A 19,121-nucleotide genomic window follows, 5' to 3' on the forward strand; every position below is an offset into this window, starting at 1 on the left:
GCACAGGGAATCATAGGAAGTATAAAACAATTAATTTAACATTTCTGAAGGAAGTGCTAACAGTCATGCTGGTTGAAGGTGCAGAATGTGATAAAGCTCGTAAGATTTCTCCCTCCATAATAATTTCTATTAGTTTTCGTGGCAAACAAAAGGGTCAAGTAGAATATCATACATGGGAAAAAGAGTCTACATGCAGTATATGAAAAAAGTCATGTGTGAGAAGTCTATTTATGAGATTTAGTAGGTGAGGTCTGTGACCTCCTGGGTTAAAACATAGTGAGTAAATAAATCTATGAATTTCTCATTTTTAAATTATTATGAATGAGTAGTCAGAGAATGCTGTTTTATTAAAAAATATATCTGCTACTCCAATTCTGCCTTAAGTGATTGTGTTGACCCAAGCACTGTAAAAATACCACAATCATTGCCTCATTTACTACATTTATGGAGACTTCTTTTCTATTTCTTGAGAAAAAGAAAAGAGTTTCTTCTTAGAATCTTGATGGTACCTAAAATAATTACCAAAGTAACTTTTTGAATAAGCTAAATGAAACCCACAATACTGACTGGATTCATTTTACAGTCAAATGGACATAAGGAAGGACTTCATCGACAACCCAGTTATCACTTGGAGCTGGATGTGTGATACACTTATTCTGGAAATTTAGAGAGCTTTCAGTTTTATTGATAGAGAAACAAAGAACGACAAATTCTTACAATAAAAAGAATCAGTTGTTATATTGGGCTTAAATTGTGTAATGCATTATTATGGTTTTGTACTTGGAACAAAATAAACGCATGTTAATAAAAGACTGATGAAACAAGTTACTTTTTAACATAGATGAGGAAAATAAATTAGAATTCTTAGTATTTCTGTAGCTTTCTAAAATAAGTTAGTTATAAAAACTGTTTTGATTCTATAACTATTTTCAGAACTGCTGCTAATGATTATTTTTTTCTTTAGATAGGGTTAAAATTTTGCAGAAACAAAAGTAAAGACAATTTTATTTACCTTGCTGCACACAACTGAGATTTAATTTGACATTTTTACATGGGAAAATTATGATCCTAGTTTTATCATCCTCTGCCTATACGGTATTAGTAACAGATGAACATAGGTTAGAATTTCATGAAGGTTTTCATTGCTTTTACAAGGCTTCTCTTAAGCAAACATAGACTTATATGTATTTAAATTGTCACTTAATCTTTTGATTAAAAATATGTATTATGTTATTTCCAAAGTGAGTGTTACTATAGAAATATGTATACTAGGAGGAAATTCTGAGTTTGCTAGTGCTAAATTCATAACCCTGCAAAAGACTCATTAAAAAAATACAAACTAACAAACCCTTCCCCCCCAAACCCCCCCACAACACCACCCCCCAAAAAAACAACCAACCGACCAGCAAAACAAAACAAAGCAAGCCCCACAGTGTCTTACAGACGCTTTGACTCCTTTAGTAATGTTCTTTTTATTATATGCTGGAACTTGTTTAAAGTTAAACATTAACGTAACTGCCTCATTGGTGCTGATGTTTATTGATTGTCATACATGATAAAAAACCTATTCTATTAAAATCTCATAAAATATTTGAAATAATGTTATGCTTGCAGTTAAAATCACTGAAGTTCACCGCACTTCTTTGGAAACAAAGTTGATAGTCATCAGCATGGAAACCCTGAAACAGCTTGTACAGCTTTAGAAGTATGCCTGTCTAGACAGCAGATGAATGGAGAAGAGATTCTTCCGGCATTGGCCTTGAGCAAATTCTATATGAAATTGCAAGTACTGTACATAAGCCAAGACTATAGTGACCAGACACAAGATCTTAAAATCCTCATTCTATATTACATTTCATGTAATCATTACTTGTTTATGTGTGATACATTAACATACATCTTATGTGTTGGGTACTTGCAATAATATCAGGTATGGCTCATTGAACCGCAATAATAAAAATATATACATAGAAAGAAATACCATTACAGAAGGAATAACAGCAGTTTTCTTGCATCTTTTATTGTGTGCCATCCTGGCAGAAAAACTGAGGTTCAGGTTAGAGCTGTAAATCTGAGCTGTAGAACACTTAGCAACAGTTGTGGTTGTGTTGCAGGCTGACAAGAACGGTGACGTGGCTCTTCCCTGGTGTACTCTTTGTACTTGGTTTCCCAGGGTAGACCAAAAAACTCAGTTCCTTTGCAGAGAGTTTCCCTCTCTCTCCAAGGAATTTCGGTCAGCCTAATGAGACTTTGAAACATGGTGAGCAAAGCGAAAGGCAAGCCCCTAACACCTGGTTCTGTGCAGCAGTCACCAAGAAATGTAGCTGAATTGGCTGATGAGTTTCTCTTTCTCAGATCAAGGGGGCTCTTGCTCAACTATTTTCTCCCCTTTCTCTTCACTAATATGAATGTGGTGGCAAATATTTATTCTGTAATATGTTCATACTTGCAGTCAAAATATGGCATGAACTGAACTAAAAGCATGTCTGCACACTTAATTCATATATAGTTTAACCCATAGTAAAAGAGTTCAGGTAAATCATGTTATTGACATTTGTTGTAAGCTAAGAACATACAGTGTACATGAAAGGTAGCTCAGCTGATGCTTGGTAAGCCACAGTAACTTGATTCATTATCTATTTCCTGGGAAGCTAGGTCACAAATCATGTAAAGATGCATAGGTTAAAATTCCAAGGGGTTTTAACAGATTCCTGGTGTAATGTACTCAGTATATGACTGTCAACATATTGACATTTGCAAGTTTTAGCTGAACTCTGTTTAAAACAGCTTCAAAAGAGAAAATCTGCTTAAGAGTTATTATTATGAATGATAAAAGGGTACAACAGATACTGGGAGCATCATAGCATGGGAACAAACCTCAGGAATCAAGCAAAGAGAGTTCAGCCAACATAGTCTATAAGTGTTGTCATGGGCTTGATAGAAGCCTCAGTGGAAAGGACAGCAGTTTGAACAGCTATTTCCACAGCGTAGCAACATGACCTCAATGGAAAGTAAAAATTGGACAGAACCTGAAAACGTTCGCTTAAGTCAGCATATACACAGACTGGTGCTATGCCAAGCAGTACTGCATATGAGCTGTGAGAATAAGCGAGTAAGAATAACTATAAGGAGCTCAGCACAGCAGCAGTCTCACTGAGCTACCTCTGCCACTCAGCTCTGTCTGGAGGATCAAATGTTGAATAGCGACATGAATTAACTGGAGGAAGCTTAATACAAAGCATTCACGTATTCAACCCCACTAAGGCAGCCTCTCAACTTGAAGACAATGGTAGGAAAAAGGCATTTTAAGCACACTGGTGAGTGTGCTTACGTTCATTGTCTATATGTACAGTTAATATCTGAAGCCCAATACAGAGAAACTGTGAGCTGAAAAATCAAATAGGGGACAGCACACTGGGATAAGCTAGGTGTAGCTGCTGCTTTTCAGATTTTATGTGAAGGCTAAGTGAGAGGTTTCTTGATTTATCACAGCAGTGACTGAAGCCACTGATTGCCAACACTTCCTTTAATCCATTCGCAATTGAAAAACTACTAACCTTTCCACATGCACTATATCAGACACTGTATTTCTTTACACTCTATCTGCTCTGCCTCTTGGAACTCTTCCACACCTCACTGACTGGAAATAAGAAGAGTAAGCAAAACTTGGTCAGTGAGCAACCATTTCCTAAAGTTTTCATTTGTTCTTTGCACATTTATTTCATTAATTCATTAGATCATTCAGAACAGCCACCCAAAAGTTACTTTAGGGAGTCATACTGGCAAAAGGGAAAGCAAGCCATGTGTGATAGCTATCTTTATTAATAAAACAAATAAAACTTCAGACAATTTAATGCCTACAGCCCTGACACGATAGGCACAAAATGAGGAACTATTAAGATGTAACTTTAGGGAACATGGTTCTTTTAAAAAATCATTGTTCTATTTTAATTTCAAATCAGAAAACATTCATGTATTACTTTTCTGAATATAATATATGGGACCTGGCAGTAGATTCAAGGTAATGCACATGTTAAATTTATCATGTTAAGTTGAATCCATATACAAAATACCATTAAATATCTTTTTATTTACCTTAACAGATATAATTTCCTTCTTCTAAAAAAATAAATCCACACACCATTTATCTCTGAAGTCATTAATAAGCCTCAAACAGATAGGATTTTCTTCCAGCAGACCCTTCTTTTGCTAATTTTAATAAAAGTAATTTTTTAAAATTAAATTTTAACTGTCACGTAAAAGGTGAATGGGAGTTCTCAGTCTTAACCCTCTTCCCAAAGTTTCTGTATTCCCAGAACAGGCACAGACAAGCTGGCAGCCAGCCTGGAGGAGGAATAGGAAGGGCTGACCATTACAGTACTCAGGCTCCAACGACTTGCAGAGAAGTGCATGCCAATTTCACTTTCCCCTGCAGTGAGAAAATTGGTTGGATAAAAGCCTTTCAGGGAGGCAACAGGCAAACTACTTTCTTTTTTTTTTTTTTAATTTTTTTTTTTTTTATTCCATTTGTATGCCCAGTATGGGTTTTTTCTAGAAATCTTCATCTCTCTCCCTTTTCTTCTCAGTACTTTTTAAAAATTATCTTTATCTTAATTTGTACAATCAAAAATACTGCAAAAAGTAAGTAAGGAAAAACAGATAATGGCAGATAGTATTGGGGAGAAGATGGAAGGCTGAATGGCTTTGTTAGTTGAGTGGTTAATAGCTCATATCACTCTATAACATTACATAGTAGCTTCACTAGATAGACTGAGAGAGACCTGGGAGATGCCCATCAAGGGTGGAGACGGTTGGAGGAGGCACAGAATAATGTTTCAGGGTTCCTGTGTACTTACAGAAGAAAATGCTGAGTAGTAAAAAATGAAAGAACATTTAGAAGATAGCCAAATAATGTAATATTTAGACTCCTTGCTCTAACCTGATTATTTGCTACAATATGTCAGTCAGTGAAATCAGTTACATTCTTATTTGCAGGGCATGACTATAGTCCTGTAAATGCAAATAGCAGCTTAGAAGAGTAACAAATAAGGTGCAGGAAGGAAAAAAGCATTCAGCAACTGGGTTCCTAAATAGTATAGGGGAACACACTCCATTTTGTCTTCTGTAATGGCTAGTTGCAGAATTTGTTGAATTTATAGACCACAACGCTCTACTGTGGTTTCTGAAAAGAAGAGGCTGAAGGGGTTTTAAATAAATGTTTAAAGTTCATCATGTAGTGCAGTTGCAGAAACTTAGTTTGTCACAGTGAGACATTTTACATTCATATTCCTTGAAGAGTAAGGACTAGAGCTACAGTAAAAGTATGTACAATTTGAGTGTCCTCCCATGCTTCTTCACATTGCTTGACTAGGAGATTTTTATCTCTTCTATTATTCACTGCGAAAGATGATTCTAGATAAGAAGGTTACAAAAATTGCAAAAAATTATTTCCAGGGTAATTACAGAATCAATTAGGTTGGAAAACACCTTTAAGATCATCAAGTCCAACCTTTGCGCCAGGACTGCCAAGTTTGCCACTAAACCATGTTGCTGATGCTGTTACTCTTGATATTTTCTTTAAACCATATCCCACTTCCTGGAATCATGATTCTGGGAAATTTTCAGGTTTTCAGATTGGTTATTTTCCAGGAAAATAAGTTGCTAACTTTAAAATTACTTTTAGGCTCAGATGTGCCAGTGACCAATTAAAAAAAATACAACTAAAACATATCCTGAGTTTGCATTTGGGTTTGTCGGGCTTTTTTTTCATTTTCAGAAAGAAATCTGCAGAACCCCCAAGCCATACTTTTTTTCATTACTTTTTAGGACGATTTTAAGATTTTGGGAGTAAAGCATTGATACCAAATGTCAGTCACTACTAATGTGATAACAAGTATGTGACTACATTAGCAAAGATTAAAATGCAAGCAGTGTGTCACACTATTTTGTCTGGTTGTGGATGAGGGTGTTTAAATTTTGTTTCTTGATTTTTTTATGGAAGTATGTTGGACTCTGTGCTAGTCACAGCCAGGAGGCTCAGATGACAGGGAGGAGAGGTTTGTATCTAAAAAATTATGAGCAGCACATGGGCATACTCAACCTGGGTGTGTTTGCTAAACCTTCAGTCTCGTCAAGGACTGGTCTGAAAGGGTGCTAGTCAGCAAATTGCAGATACGATTACAAGCTCGCAGAGGATGCACCACATACTGTTTCTTTCCTGTGTCAGATGTTTTTAACTTGGGTGAGTAGTCGGTGAGATATAAACTTATTGGGGGAAGAAAACTTCTCCAGGAGTGTCAGGGGCAAGTGAGGGCCATAGGCTGGTGGCTGCCTGCAGGCTGGTGGGCCCATGCTCTTCTTTCCCCTCCCCAGCAGGCACAGTCCTATCATGCTCCAGCAAGACAGTCATGGCTGTGGCTATGGGTCCATTGCTTGGTAATGTCCAGGGAGGCAGTGGTGGCTGTGACGAAGTGGGTGCCACAAGGAGACAGGCTGTTGGGGCATGGAGGGCCATGGCTGGTGCTGAGGTCTGGAGCAATGGGACAGATCCAATTGGGGAAAGCCCTCCCAAGGCCTGTCCTGGCTCCTTCTCACTGGGCTGGGCCGGGCCAGGCCAGGCTGAGAGGGCAGTGCAGGCTGTTGAACACCAACAAGGCCACTGACATGGATCTTTAGAGTGAAGATCCATGTGCTTCCCCATCACATAGCCCATAATGATCTCCACTGCATTCAGTAAGGCAAGGCAGACAGCTTTTGTCACATTTTTATGTGATAATAGCTGTAGTTAACACTCTGCTGTTCTCTAAGTATAGATACATTTTCAAAAGGTCTAAGTGCAAAATACTATGCAGGAGTTTGTGTAAGAGCATTGTGCACAAATTATGCTGGCAGACACCAGTGGAGATTTCAGCAGAAGGAAACTGAAGGGGTAGTAGCATTGCTCTTCATCAGGCTTCAGCTTTGACTGTATATTGCATTTAGTTGTGCACCTGATGGCAGTTTGAGTAACTTGGGGATCTTGTGGCAGTTTGGGCAATCAGCACAGTAATAGTAAACTCTGTCATTATGTTTTTCATTTGATTTCTAAGGCAGTCCTTTCACCCATTTTTAGCCTTCATTGTGGGCTAAAACTGGTATAGATCTGTGAAACACTGTCACCGGTGAGGATTATTTTTGGCATTAGTTCACCAAAATAGCTCGGTTCACCTTACATAAAACAATTGCTAGTACAGGTATTTTCTTAATCCGAAGAGCTGTGCTAATGTACATCAATCAAAGACCTTGACTAGGAAATATGAAAATATGCAAGACCAAAATTTAACCTCTAAGCCACCCTGTGAGAACTTTCTGAATATTACTTTACCTGTTTCCTCCACCTTTCTGTGGTTTATCACTTAACATGATATTTCTGCTTCTCAACTGGACGAGTGGCATTCTTTAAGGAGAACTGTTGTTTAAAAGGGAGAAATAATGAATAACATAGTGTTAATATATGGACATAATAGCAAACTTTCCCCAAATTGTATCATATAGTAATATTTTTAGTTCTCAGAATAGCAGTTACCCACATTCATCAGGTGTACTGTACAGCCAAGAGGTCAGCTGGGCACAGTTGTGTGGTTGTGTTCCCCTCATGGGTAGCTGGTGATCATTAAAAAGAGAGTCTGAAAAGTGTTCTTGAGGAAGAAGCAGACCCATGAACTTCATCATTTATGGCATCTGAAACCAAAAGACCATTGTCTTTAATAGAAGGTAAAGCAGTTACAAACTCGAGATTTGTAAAAAGGAGAAAAGCCCCTACTAAATGTGTGAGCTGAATCAAATGTAACTGAACTTCAGAAGAGGGGTCTCTTTTGGTTGCCATACTGATGATCTACTAAGAAAATAACAACGGTTCTAGTGAATGAGTGTGGGTGTATGTGTGTGCCCTGTGCATGAGAAGCAGACCAAGCCTGATGTAGCAGTTAGAGAATAACCCCCTGTGCTCTCAGCACTCTGCCCAGGTTTCCAGTGGCCAGAGGCTACCATGGGGATATCATTGCAGGTACTGCAGCCTGATTACAGCAGTTTGGTGAAAGAACACTTATCCATGTTTTGTTATATAACAGACCTAATCAGCAGATATGTATCTCTACCTACATCCATTTTTTTTTAATTTCACTCTTAAAATGCACATTCCTCCATGAGAACCAAACCAGAATGAGAATTTGGAAGACTCATTAGGGGAAAGTCCCAGGAATGTATTTGAACTGTAGTAGCAGGCTCTTTCAACAAAATGGAAATTTTAAATGAGTCCATTACATAGGCTATGTGACATTGTACCAGAAATAATGTGGACAGCAGGACTAGGGAAGCGACTGTCCCCCTGTAATTGGCTGTCCCCCAGTGAGGTTATACCTTTAATATTGTGTTCAGTTTTGGGCCCTCACTAAGAGAAAGACACTGAGGTGCTGGAGCTCATCCAAAGAAGAGCAACAAAGCTGGTGAAGGGCCTAGTGCACAAATATTATGAGTGGCTGAGGAAACCGGAGTTGTTTAGTCTGGAGAAAAGGAGGCTCAGAGGAGACCATGCTGGTAACAAGCAATAAGACAAGAGGAAACTGCTTCAAGTTGCACCAGAGGAGGTTTATATTGGATATTAGGAAAGATGTCTTCAACGAAAGGGTTGTCAAGCACTGGAACAGGCTGCCCAGAATAGTGGCGGCATTGCCATCCCTGGAGGTATTTAAAAGATGTACAGGTGTGGCACTTGGAGACTTATTTAGTGGTGGACTTGGCAATGCTAGGTTAGCAGTTGAACTCGCTAATCTTAAAATTCTTTTCCAACATAACTGATTTTAGGTTCTATGTAATTCTAGTCTCAGTGTACAGATTTTTAGAAAACAAGTATCTACATGTATCTTTCTTCTCTAATATTATACTATTTGACTGAGAAATTCACCTGATTTGGAAGCTATAGCAATAAATCTACAGTATTGGCAGAAACCTATTCATAAAACATGGAGATTTTGCTGTAAGTTCTGCAGGAAAGTCAATGTTGGAAAGTGAAGTGTAAAATTATTCCTGTCTCAATGTTATTTTTGAGTCATATATCTCTGCCTTTTATGAACAGCAGGCATATTTGGAAGAATTATGTCTGAGTCATAAATCCCTATTTGCCTGGGACATGACTAATAGGTGTCTTTAACACAGTATGATGACATTACTGTCTTAGCTTGCAATTTTTTTAACCCCTGCAGCACACAGAACAGATGAAGTTTGAACAGCATGATGACACTCATCTACGGTTTGGCAGAACATTGTTACCACCTTCCTTTTCTGGTCCATTTGTTCCAACCAGCAGAGACTATAATTTATATGAGTCCCCAGATTTATTGTTTTATTATTTAGCAAGTGAAATCGTAATGGTTGCTTCCAGAAGCCACCTGGTGTTGAGATCCGTGAGAGAAAGGGAGCAAGTGAGTTAAGGCAGGGAAGGAGGAAGGACATTGTTGTTCGGGCACTCCCTCACACCATGTCCACTGGGGCTGTGACTGGGGAAAGCAAAGGTCAATTTAAATAAATAATTCTGCAAGATCTTTCTGCTATAGCTTCCAGTGGGGGCTTGTCTGTCTGCAGGCATTTATCGACCCCATATGTTTTGAATAGCTGTACATCTTGAGTACAACAAAAGGATCTTCATGAACTGGTTTCTGTCATCCACATTGTCTTGTAGAAAAGACAGAGAACAACTCTAGCAACACATCTGAAATACTAGTATTCAATATTTGTGAATATCTCTGCTAGCTGAAAAGCTCCCAAGCATTGTTTATGAATAGGTTCTGAATTTTACAGAAAAGTATATTATTATAGTGGCAACAACACCATCTTCTCTGCATGCACTTACTAGCTGTCTACTTGTCACTACCACCATTATTAGCTATTTATTTACCTGTTGTAGGTCAGACTGTGCACACCTGCACAGCATTATGCACAGTTACACTATTTGCCCAAAACTTATGCCCCTCAAAAGCCAAAGCCTCTTTATGTGTGCATATATGCACAGCACATTACATGATACACCTATAAATGCTGTATGTAATAGGAAGGAACAATACTTGGGAGTCTGCTGAACACCCTCAGTTGTTCCTGACAGTGTGTTACCTGCAACATTAATGACTGTGAAATGTGAAAATGCCACCCAGAAGTTTCTTTTTGAAATTTTGATGCAGTTATGTCTTTAATTGTTTGCTCTTCAGTATTCCTGGTATGTGATTTGTCGCTTAAATCACACGGCATTGTATTTGCTCAGTCATTAGATGGCCTAAATTCTTAGAAGAAAATAACTGTTGTGGAATAATGAATAAGGAATAATATCTAATGCATCACTGATATGGAAATTAATCAAAATTTATGCAGAAATTCACATGCCCTCATTCTGCACTCATCAGCATTTTTTATAAATAAAATGGTAGCTGTCCAAGTATTTGCAAACAAATAACATGCCCTACCACTATTATGGAGCTAACTGATAAGATATATTTGCTAAAGCATCAACAAATTACAGTTCGTGCTGTTCGATCAGCTCTAATTAATTCTAGATGTTCCTCAGGGGAGATTCAGTTCAAATGAACTGATGATTAGCAGTGAGGAGAGATGGATGGTGAAAAATCTTTCTGCCTTCAGGAATATGAAAGCAGTTGCTTGGACATGAAATAAGGAAGTGATCTGTGTATTCATATATGACACATGAAAGAGATTTTCTGTTTATGGTAGAAAAGTTAATCATAGGCTTTGTGTATTTTAAAGTTATATTTTCGGTTTTTTCCTCCTCTCTTAGCTAGAAACAGGTAATGCACGATAACACTCCAGCACCCTAAAACATAGAAAGTGACTGACTGTGGTTTAGATAGGAGACATTAGCATCTACCTCCAGGTGAAGCATGCTGCGGATTATTTAGTTTAGTACCAGTTAGGAATTTATATTCTTTACACTAGAAGATGACTTTGTGAGCTTTGGGCTCTGCTTGAAGAAGAAATGGCATCTTGAGATACCAAAAAGTACACGTTTAAAGACAAACAGCTGAAATGACAGCAGCTGTTGCCCCCAGGCTTATCAGGCTGAGCACTGAAAAAGATGATTTTATCTCTGTGCTGCAGAGACTGTCACTTTCTGATGTAAACAACTAACATGTAACATTTCTTCTTAAGTAGTAATAATTGTAGGCGATGTGCCACAAATGAAACTGCTACTACATCTGCCAGCCCTTGAAGGCTACAAGTGATGACACTGGATGCAAAATTTAGACAATTACTTGAATTTCTTTTAATTTAATTATGCTAAACTCTTTTAATGGAAGAATATGAAAAATAGCAGCTATGAGAAAACTGCAAGGAAGAAGTTTTTTCTTTTTGTTTCTACTCCAAAGGAAAACTTCTGTGTTACTGTGCTTAGTTTTAAATACGTATCTGGACATATCTGGAGTGTGGATTTCTAGCTCCAGAGCTCTAACCTCCCTGGACACCATTACTTAATGAGTTGTATCATCAATGCATCACAATTTCTTTGGACATTTTTTTTCACTATTATAATTTCGTACAGATTTTTTACATCAGTCAGGTCTTACAATCATTCTGTATTCTTAAAGTATCTCATTTCACAGGATCCCATAGTTTATACATTTTTCAGGTTTTCACTGGGGATATCACTGTTTTATGTTGGTTGTAGCCAAGAATAGTATTTGGCTAAGATAAGAATAATTCTTTATTCAGTACCTGAAATATACCTTCAGCGGAAAGCTAACTTCCTATTTTAAAAGAAATCAAACTCCTGGATTGACTGTAAATGTTGCTTAATGCTACTCTTTAATCAAGCATATTTGTTAAAACCTGAAAATATCTTTAAGATGGCTATTATTTGTAAAATATTTTAATTTTTTACTTAAAAAATTATTTTTACGTTTTTGTTTGTTCATTTGTTTTTTCAGAAAGCTAGTATCTCTGATCTCATTTCTGAAAACAACTTGCAGCCTTTTTACCAAAGAACTATCAGATTGTAGTTTTGGCTCATAACCAAACTGAATTACAATCAAATTGGGTTACTGAGTGCCTAGATCCGGAAGTTGCCTACCCAGGTCTTAGGTTGCTGAAACCCTCCTTCAAGAAGTTTATTATTTTTGTTGTATGTGTAATTACAAAGAAAAGCAGCAAACAAGCCTGAGGAAATTTAGCTTGCAGACAGTTTCCATATTCTTAATATAAATGCTCTTCAAGAGTGGCCTAAAGCAATATCTCATTAAAAGTTTCTGAAGAACCACTGAACATTTAAAGTGTGCTTTTTGAAAGTTTTAGAAATGAGATCATACTACTGAGGGAACAAAGGAGAAGTACTTAAATGAAAAATGCTTAGAGTTCAAGTGGAAATAAAGTAAATAATTTTGCAGAGAATTTGAAAAAAAGTACCTTTTCACTTTGACATATGCTATATATATTTTCTCAGTGACCAGTAAGGGAGAAAAAAAGAGGAAAAATCTCCACCTTAGTTAAAATGTGGTTGTATATATACTACAGAGTAGGTGAAATATCATAATCTTGCCAACAGTAGCTGTCAATTGGCAATGTATGTGCTACATGGTTTTTTGACAGGACCAATGTGCTGTAAAAAGTACAGTTTTCTGCCTTGCATGTTACTAAAGATCTTTATAAAGGCCAGGTCATATGGTAGCAATGTAGAAAGCAGAAGAGAAATACAACTTTGTTGTGATATTTTTGCTTTGGCTGGCATATGAAATTATCATCTTGAGAGACATAAATATCATGTCAGACCATTAAAGAAGAAAATCTCTGAATTCCCATAAGGTTATGTTTTAGCATTTTTACTGATTCAGGCTCATCTCTGAAGTCAGAGAGGAATCAGTGAATGTCTCTTTTTTGATGCAAATATACCAAACTATTTACTTTCTTCATATTGTTCTGTCTGGATCATCTCTAAAATCTGAGCATAGCTTTCAGGTTTTAATTTTTGAGCTGTTTTTGGCATATGGTAGGAGTTGAATAGATTCATTTGCATATCACTTCTAGTTGCCTAATCAGCTGATACTAACTGTGGAGTCTAGGAATAGCAGAAAATCCCATCATTATTTATTATATAGGAGAAATCAAATGTACTGTTTTAGCGAGTATTCAGTTCAGAAACAAATTCCTATGGAGGTAAATAATCTGATGTAAGTGTACTCTTCTGCAGTAATTTCAGTGGAATATCAATGGACATGCATTCTGTCCATCTTAAGTTAGTATTATTTTATTCATTGATGTTCAGGCTTATAACATCTACTGTTGTTTTCTCTCAATTTTTTTTTTTTTTTATATTCAGTCAAATATTTTTGGAATGTGTCTGCCTCACATCTCTCGCCAGCAAGATATTTCCAAAATACTTCGGTCATTTTTTGTATAGAAAAGCTCTATGCCAGAATACCCATTTTAATCCTTTCTTTTTGAGGAGTAGGGTGGGTTTTTTTGTAGTCCTAAAAGAGAGGCAGTGAGTACAGAGGAAGAGATTCTTTCAGTAGCTGAGTATTTTTCTGGCGATGAATAGTTTTGATAGTTTGAAGAGGCACTGCTGCTTACCTAAATCAAAAGTTTTTTAAATCCTTCTCTGTTAGATTTATGTGTAATTTTACTGTTTGTATATCCATTTATGCCTGTTTACTACATGCTTGCAGTGGTGTCGTTGGCTTATTCATATCGATAATGGCTTCTTTATGCTTCCATTTTTCAAAGTTAAAGACATACTTCTACTGAGAGTAATAAAACAAAACCAGAACCTGCTCAAGAGCTTCTGTATTTCCTGTCTTAGAAATAAAGGATAGCTGATTGATATATAGTCCTTAGTGAGCCTTTACGTGCATCTTGGACTAGACGTTTAGCAGAATCTACCCTCTTTCTGCAGAGAGACATAAGTCTTGCTTCTTCAACTGCCATCCTTTTTCGGGATGGTATTGCTCATCCAAATCTTGATAGGCTTTTTTATTTTATTGTGTTTCTCCAGATTCCGTGAAGTGCATAGTGAAAGCCCTAAATAAGCATGATTTCACAAATTATATACATATTTTACGAGAAGGATGTAGCTAAGAATTTCTGTCAACTATATTCTCCAGATTTTTCTCAGCTTCAAACTTCATTAAAACACTAAGAACACCATGACAGCAGGATTTTGTCTTAGATATCTAATTTAATGAGGATTTTTTTCTCACATACTTACCTAGAGTAAGTAGAGAACATGAAAATTGCAATTTAAGACTTAAGGACAGGAAATTAGGCTTTGGATGCAACGGCAACTTATAAACAGTTTTAAGATAAGTAGTTAATTAAAAGATGTCACTTATGTGCTGTGGTACATTGTAGTTTGTAGGCTCATATATGTATTATGATTTAATGTAAATTGCCTTTTAAAGATCAAAAGTGAACTCTATTCAGCTCTATACACTTGATTTAGTTGAGTTATTCTTAATGTTTTGTAGCTGCAGTGCAATCAAAATCAAAGCTTTCTAAGTAAAGAAGCAAAACTGATACATATTTCTGTATTTGAAACTGTATTGCTTTCCATTTCCTTTATTTTTGTTTTATTTTATTTGCCCTGGGAATTATCTTTTTGTCCTGAATGAAGTCTCCCTCATTTGTATTCAAACAGGTAAAGTGCTGAAAAATATGAGAAATTAAAAAAAAAAAAAACAACAAAAAAACTTTCAATTAAAAAATAGTATGGAAAACTATTTTCTAGTGTGTGAGACAGGCAGCAGATTATTTCTTCTGTTTCTTTAGTATGTGCGGAGAAAGAAAGAACAAGGGAGATAAGGACAGTATGTGTAGAGAAAGAAAGACCAATGGAGAGAAGGACAGCATGTAGCATTTTGGAAACAAACAGAATCCCATGTGTATCTTTGCTTTCTTAGTCAGTCATATGCAAAACTAACAAAATGTGTAGTTTCCTATCTGTGGCTAATAATAGTACTTTCAGTGATCTTCCATAGACAGATGTATTTTTCATGTTGCAACATTCATCTATACCATGTCTGTATAAGCCACTTGCAGAATTTTTGTTTCATTTTATTTTTCAGTGCTTTTCTTCTAATGCACTTGTAAGCTGGAGTTAGCATTCTATGTAAATGTACAAAATTTGTGTGGACAGTACTGAAAGGTTATTGAAACAAATTCCATAAAGCATCTTCAAAATGTAGATATGTATGTTTAGAGATAACAATTTGCACATGCTGAGATACTATAAGCACACAGTTTAAGCCGAACAGTAGATAATTGTTTCCCTTCCTGCTTTCTGTAATATTAATTTGGGTCTGTTCTAAGCTTTATAAATGTTCAGTATTTATTTTTGTCAGGGACTGTGAAAGACCACTTGTGAATTTTGCTTTTACTTCCAATCTACTACCTTTTTTTATCTAGCAGTAGTAGTGAATTTTCAGCAACACAGATGGATGCACTAGCTTATGTACATCAGTAGTCAACAAAGTACAGAATCAAAAAAACAATTCCCAACTAATAGATGTTTTGCAGACTGCTAGCATGTTTTGTGAACAAAGGGGCTGGAGGTCCCTTGCTGTTTCTCAGGCATGTTTGTGGAGAATACGGAACAAAATACTACTATGCTATATACTGTATTCACTTATTCAGTAACTAATTAATCTTGCCACTTCCAAAAGCCTTAGGAAGAGAGCATAATGAATTTCAGGTTGATGTAGAGGTATACCATGGAAGTGTAGGGCACTCTCCTGTTCAGGCTGACTGATATTAGAGCATAAACTGGATGCGAATTAACTAGAAGAAGCAGGAATTCATTAGAAATTGCTGCCCTTTGAACAGAATGTCAGAGTACCACTAGGCAGCACTTCCTCCCAGTGTAGATATGGTCAGGCTCAATTGGTCTTTACCAAGTTGACTGCCAGGAAAAAAATTTGGTTGGTTGGGAATTATGTGGCACCTTTCAGTGCCCCTGTACCTAATACTTAACTATGAAACATGTCTTCTCTTAGAATAGTTCCTATCTTGATGAAAGTGTCTGTATTTGCATTTCACACATTAGTGTACCAAGATACGCAAATGAGGGGACTTGTTAAAAGTTGCAAGAAACTTGTAAAAGAGCGTGTTGATTTTTGAGGTCATAATAATTGCATCCAGTTTCATCAGCAGATACTAAAACACTTCAGATAAGCACATATGAAATCCATGCTGCTCTTTTTTAGAGGACTTGCAAACAAGTACATGCTATGAATTTTTCAAGGAGATCTACACAGTTTGTGGTAAACCAGAGGGTTGATTCTCTGCCACACTGTTCCTTCTGGTTCGGTATTTTTTTTAACACTTAATTATACTTTGTCAATAGAGAGAATTTCCTCGATTTTTTTTCTTTGTTAATGCCTTGTGAAAATAGTGCTGTGGCTGCTATGAAATCTAATTTAAGATCTATGTGTATAAAACTGTTATTCAAGTGTGAAGTACTAGTATTGAACACAATGGAGATGAAGACTCTTAAGTACATAGGTGCAATCATAGCCTACACAGGCTCACACTTTAACAAGTGTAAATAACTGCTCTTTATTTGGAAACAGTTGAGTTTATTGTGTTTCTTGAGAGAAACTATTTGTATCTTTGCCTATATGTATTATCTAGGTAAGTACATAAAATCCACAGCAATATCTTTTCAACAGTTGCCTTAGAAATTAAAACAACAATAAAAATGCAACATTGTTTTAAAGATAATGTCTATTGTTTAGAGAGGTATTGCATTGGGATTTACAAAGAGTTTCTGAGTTGCAGGAAAATAAATTTACCTCTCAGTGAAATAAATTCACTGTCTTGTTAGAAATGCAGTAAAGTAAGAAATGACTAAAATTGGATGACATTAATATGTATGTATTTACAATTGCACTTCTGTGAAAAAGATTGCAAGATTCTAAGGTCAGTGATAACAATTTATGGAGATGTGCTTATCCCAGAAGAAAATAATGATAACTTGCTCAAGCACGACAGTTTCAACAATACTGTCAAAATGCATAATATGGAAAACTTACATTTAGGAAGTGTAAGTCAATCTAATACATTATTTTAAATCAAAGTCTGTATAGATACTAAAAAATTATTAACTATTTTATTAAATATCACATATGTAACTTAGGGCTGATTTCCCTTCTGTGATAACTACATAGTTCTCATCTATGCTACTGACATAACTTCATTCGTATTTCTTAAAAACTACAATAGCCTTTGTAGTCCCTCTGATGTTGATAATCCATTTGGTGCTACTGCTACTAAGTAAGTTCATACATAGAGAGCGTTGATGAATGACTTTAGCTGACAACAATTTAACAGACATCATAACTGTATGATTTAGCTATATGTTTCTGGCTTATTGAATGTATCAGAACATGACAGTTTTACTGAAAAGTGAGATCAGTAGTCATTTATGTGTACTGATGGTGATAGAGAGCAAAACTAACTGTATTAGTAGGCAGGTATTATATGGAGATAAGTCTCAATAGAAGGATTCAAGAACAGTGTCCTGATGTTTTGTGTTTTCAGCAATAGACCAGGCAAAGTGGGACTGAATGCTGGAATCACCAGCAAAGAAAATTATTCTGTTGGTGAAATCTACTCTCCCTTTCTTACCAGTGCTTATATAATCATCTAAAATACAAGAGTGAAAAATCAACAAATCCACAGAACACATTCCAAGAAATGGTATAAATTACAAAGTTGAAAAAAAGTAAATAGATATTTTAGATTAAATAGTTTACAAATTAATTGTGATGCAGGTTAGGTTTTGTGTCTTAAATATCCAATGGGTAGGCGGATAAAAAAAACTACAGTTTGTGGACTTTCAGACATTGTGGAAAGTAGGCAGTTTGGCAGAGACAAAGTGAGTGACAATGACAATGGCAAACTGAAAGCTTTGAGGAAGGATGTAATAAGAATTATGAGAAGTTCAAAATGCCCTGTGCAAACACTATTGCATCCTCTTTTGTCTCTCATTTCCTGTGACACCAATGACTATTAAACAATCATGCCTGGACCATTACATTCATAGTCTGTTGCTGCACTGAATTGCATCCAAGAATTTTGTCTCATTTTTTATTTAAAATGCAAGTTATTTGGAGAAAAGACTGATTATTAGAATAACAGCATGACAGAGAGAAGAGTAGCACTGGCCCTGCATAAAGGCAATGCTCAAGCTTGAAGGCATTACGTACCTAATAATCCTCAGGATGTTCCTCACCAGCACTGAGCAGAGTAGCTGTGTTGTATGTAGTATTAGGCATTTAATTTTAGTAAACAGGAAATCTGTTGCATAGAGAAAAGAGCAGAGCAAAAAGAATTATCAGAATCTATCAAGCAAAAAGTCTTGTGAAGAGAAGTGGAAGGCTGGGGATTGTTAGAGATGATATATCTATATTTCATATCTGCATTATATGAAATATCATAGCAAAAAGGAAGAGAATAATCCACATTATACTAAACCCACAGTATATGTAAAGCAAAGCCCAGAGGACTTAGAATTCAACCAGACAGTTTTAAGTTAATCACCTGCAAAATTTTTCACTTGTAAACCCAGCTAAAATGTTGAGGACGCTGGTTGAGACTGTGAATTCTCTGTCCCTGGAGGGTTTCTAGGGACAGACTGGACATCAGCTGGAAGTGACACCTCTCTCTCTGACTTTGCCTGCGATTTTACCTACAATAATGCTGGATCTCTGGTTGGTTTCTCTAGGTGTCACCATAACAATGTGCAATAGTAACTCCAGTAAAAACATAAGTGTGATTACATGGATGACTAATGAACAAGATAGGTCAACACTTGAGAGGTAGGTTAGCACTTTATTAATGTAATGTACTGATTTAAATTTAAGTAGGTCTCATTGCAGAAGTTTCAGAAATTACACAAGTCATGCAGGTTGCTAGTAAGTATACTGATAAAACTTAAGTTCTCTCCTAATCTTGTCTAAAATAAAGTTGCCCCAACAAAAGGAAAATCTGAGGCAAAGACTGTTTGCATGATCTTATATATGTAAATATTTATTGATTTAGAAGGCTCACCAGTGAAATCTGAGATCTTTTGTGCTTATAATATGCAGCGC

At 36.3% G+C, this 19,121-nt stretch overlaps 1 long non-coding RNA gene across 1 annotated transcript in view; it reads right to left on the minus strand.

Moving 5' to 3' along the window:
* Window positions 1-7,362: 7,362 nt before the first annotated feature.
* LOC136009275 (uncharacterized) overlaps window positions 7,363-19,121 on the minus strand; it is a 28,594-nt gene continuing 16,835 nt past the window's right edge. Inside the window, exons 2-4 of the long non-coding RNA XR_010610455.1 lie at window positions 18,237-18,327; window positions 7,569-7,719; window positions 7,363-7,447 (exon numbers count right to left, since the gene is read on the minus strand). This is a non-coding gene — a long non-coding RNA (uncharacterized LOC136009275). The remainder of the gene's footprint in view (window positions 7,448-7,568; window positions 7,720-18,236; window positions 18,328-19,121) is intronic.

The sequence above is a fragment of the Lathamus discolor genome, chromosome 2 (genome assembly GCF_037157495.1).
Source record: "Lathamus discolor isolate bLatDis1 chromosome 2, bLatDis1.hap1, whole genome shotgun sequence".
Classification (NCBI taxonomy): Eukaryota; Metazoa; Chordata; class Aves; order Psittaciformes; family Psittacidae; genus Lathamus; species Lathamus discolor.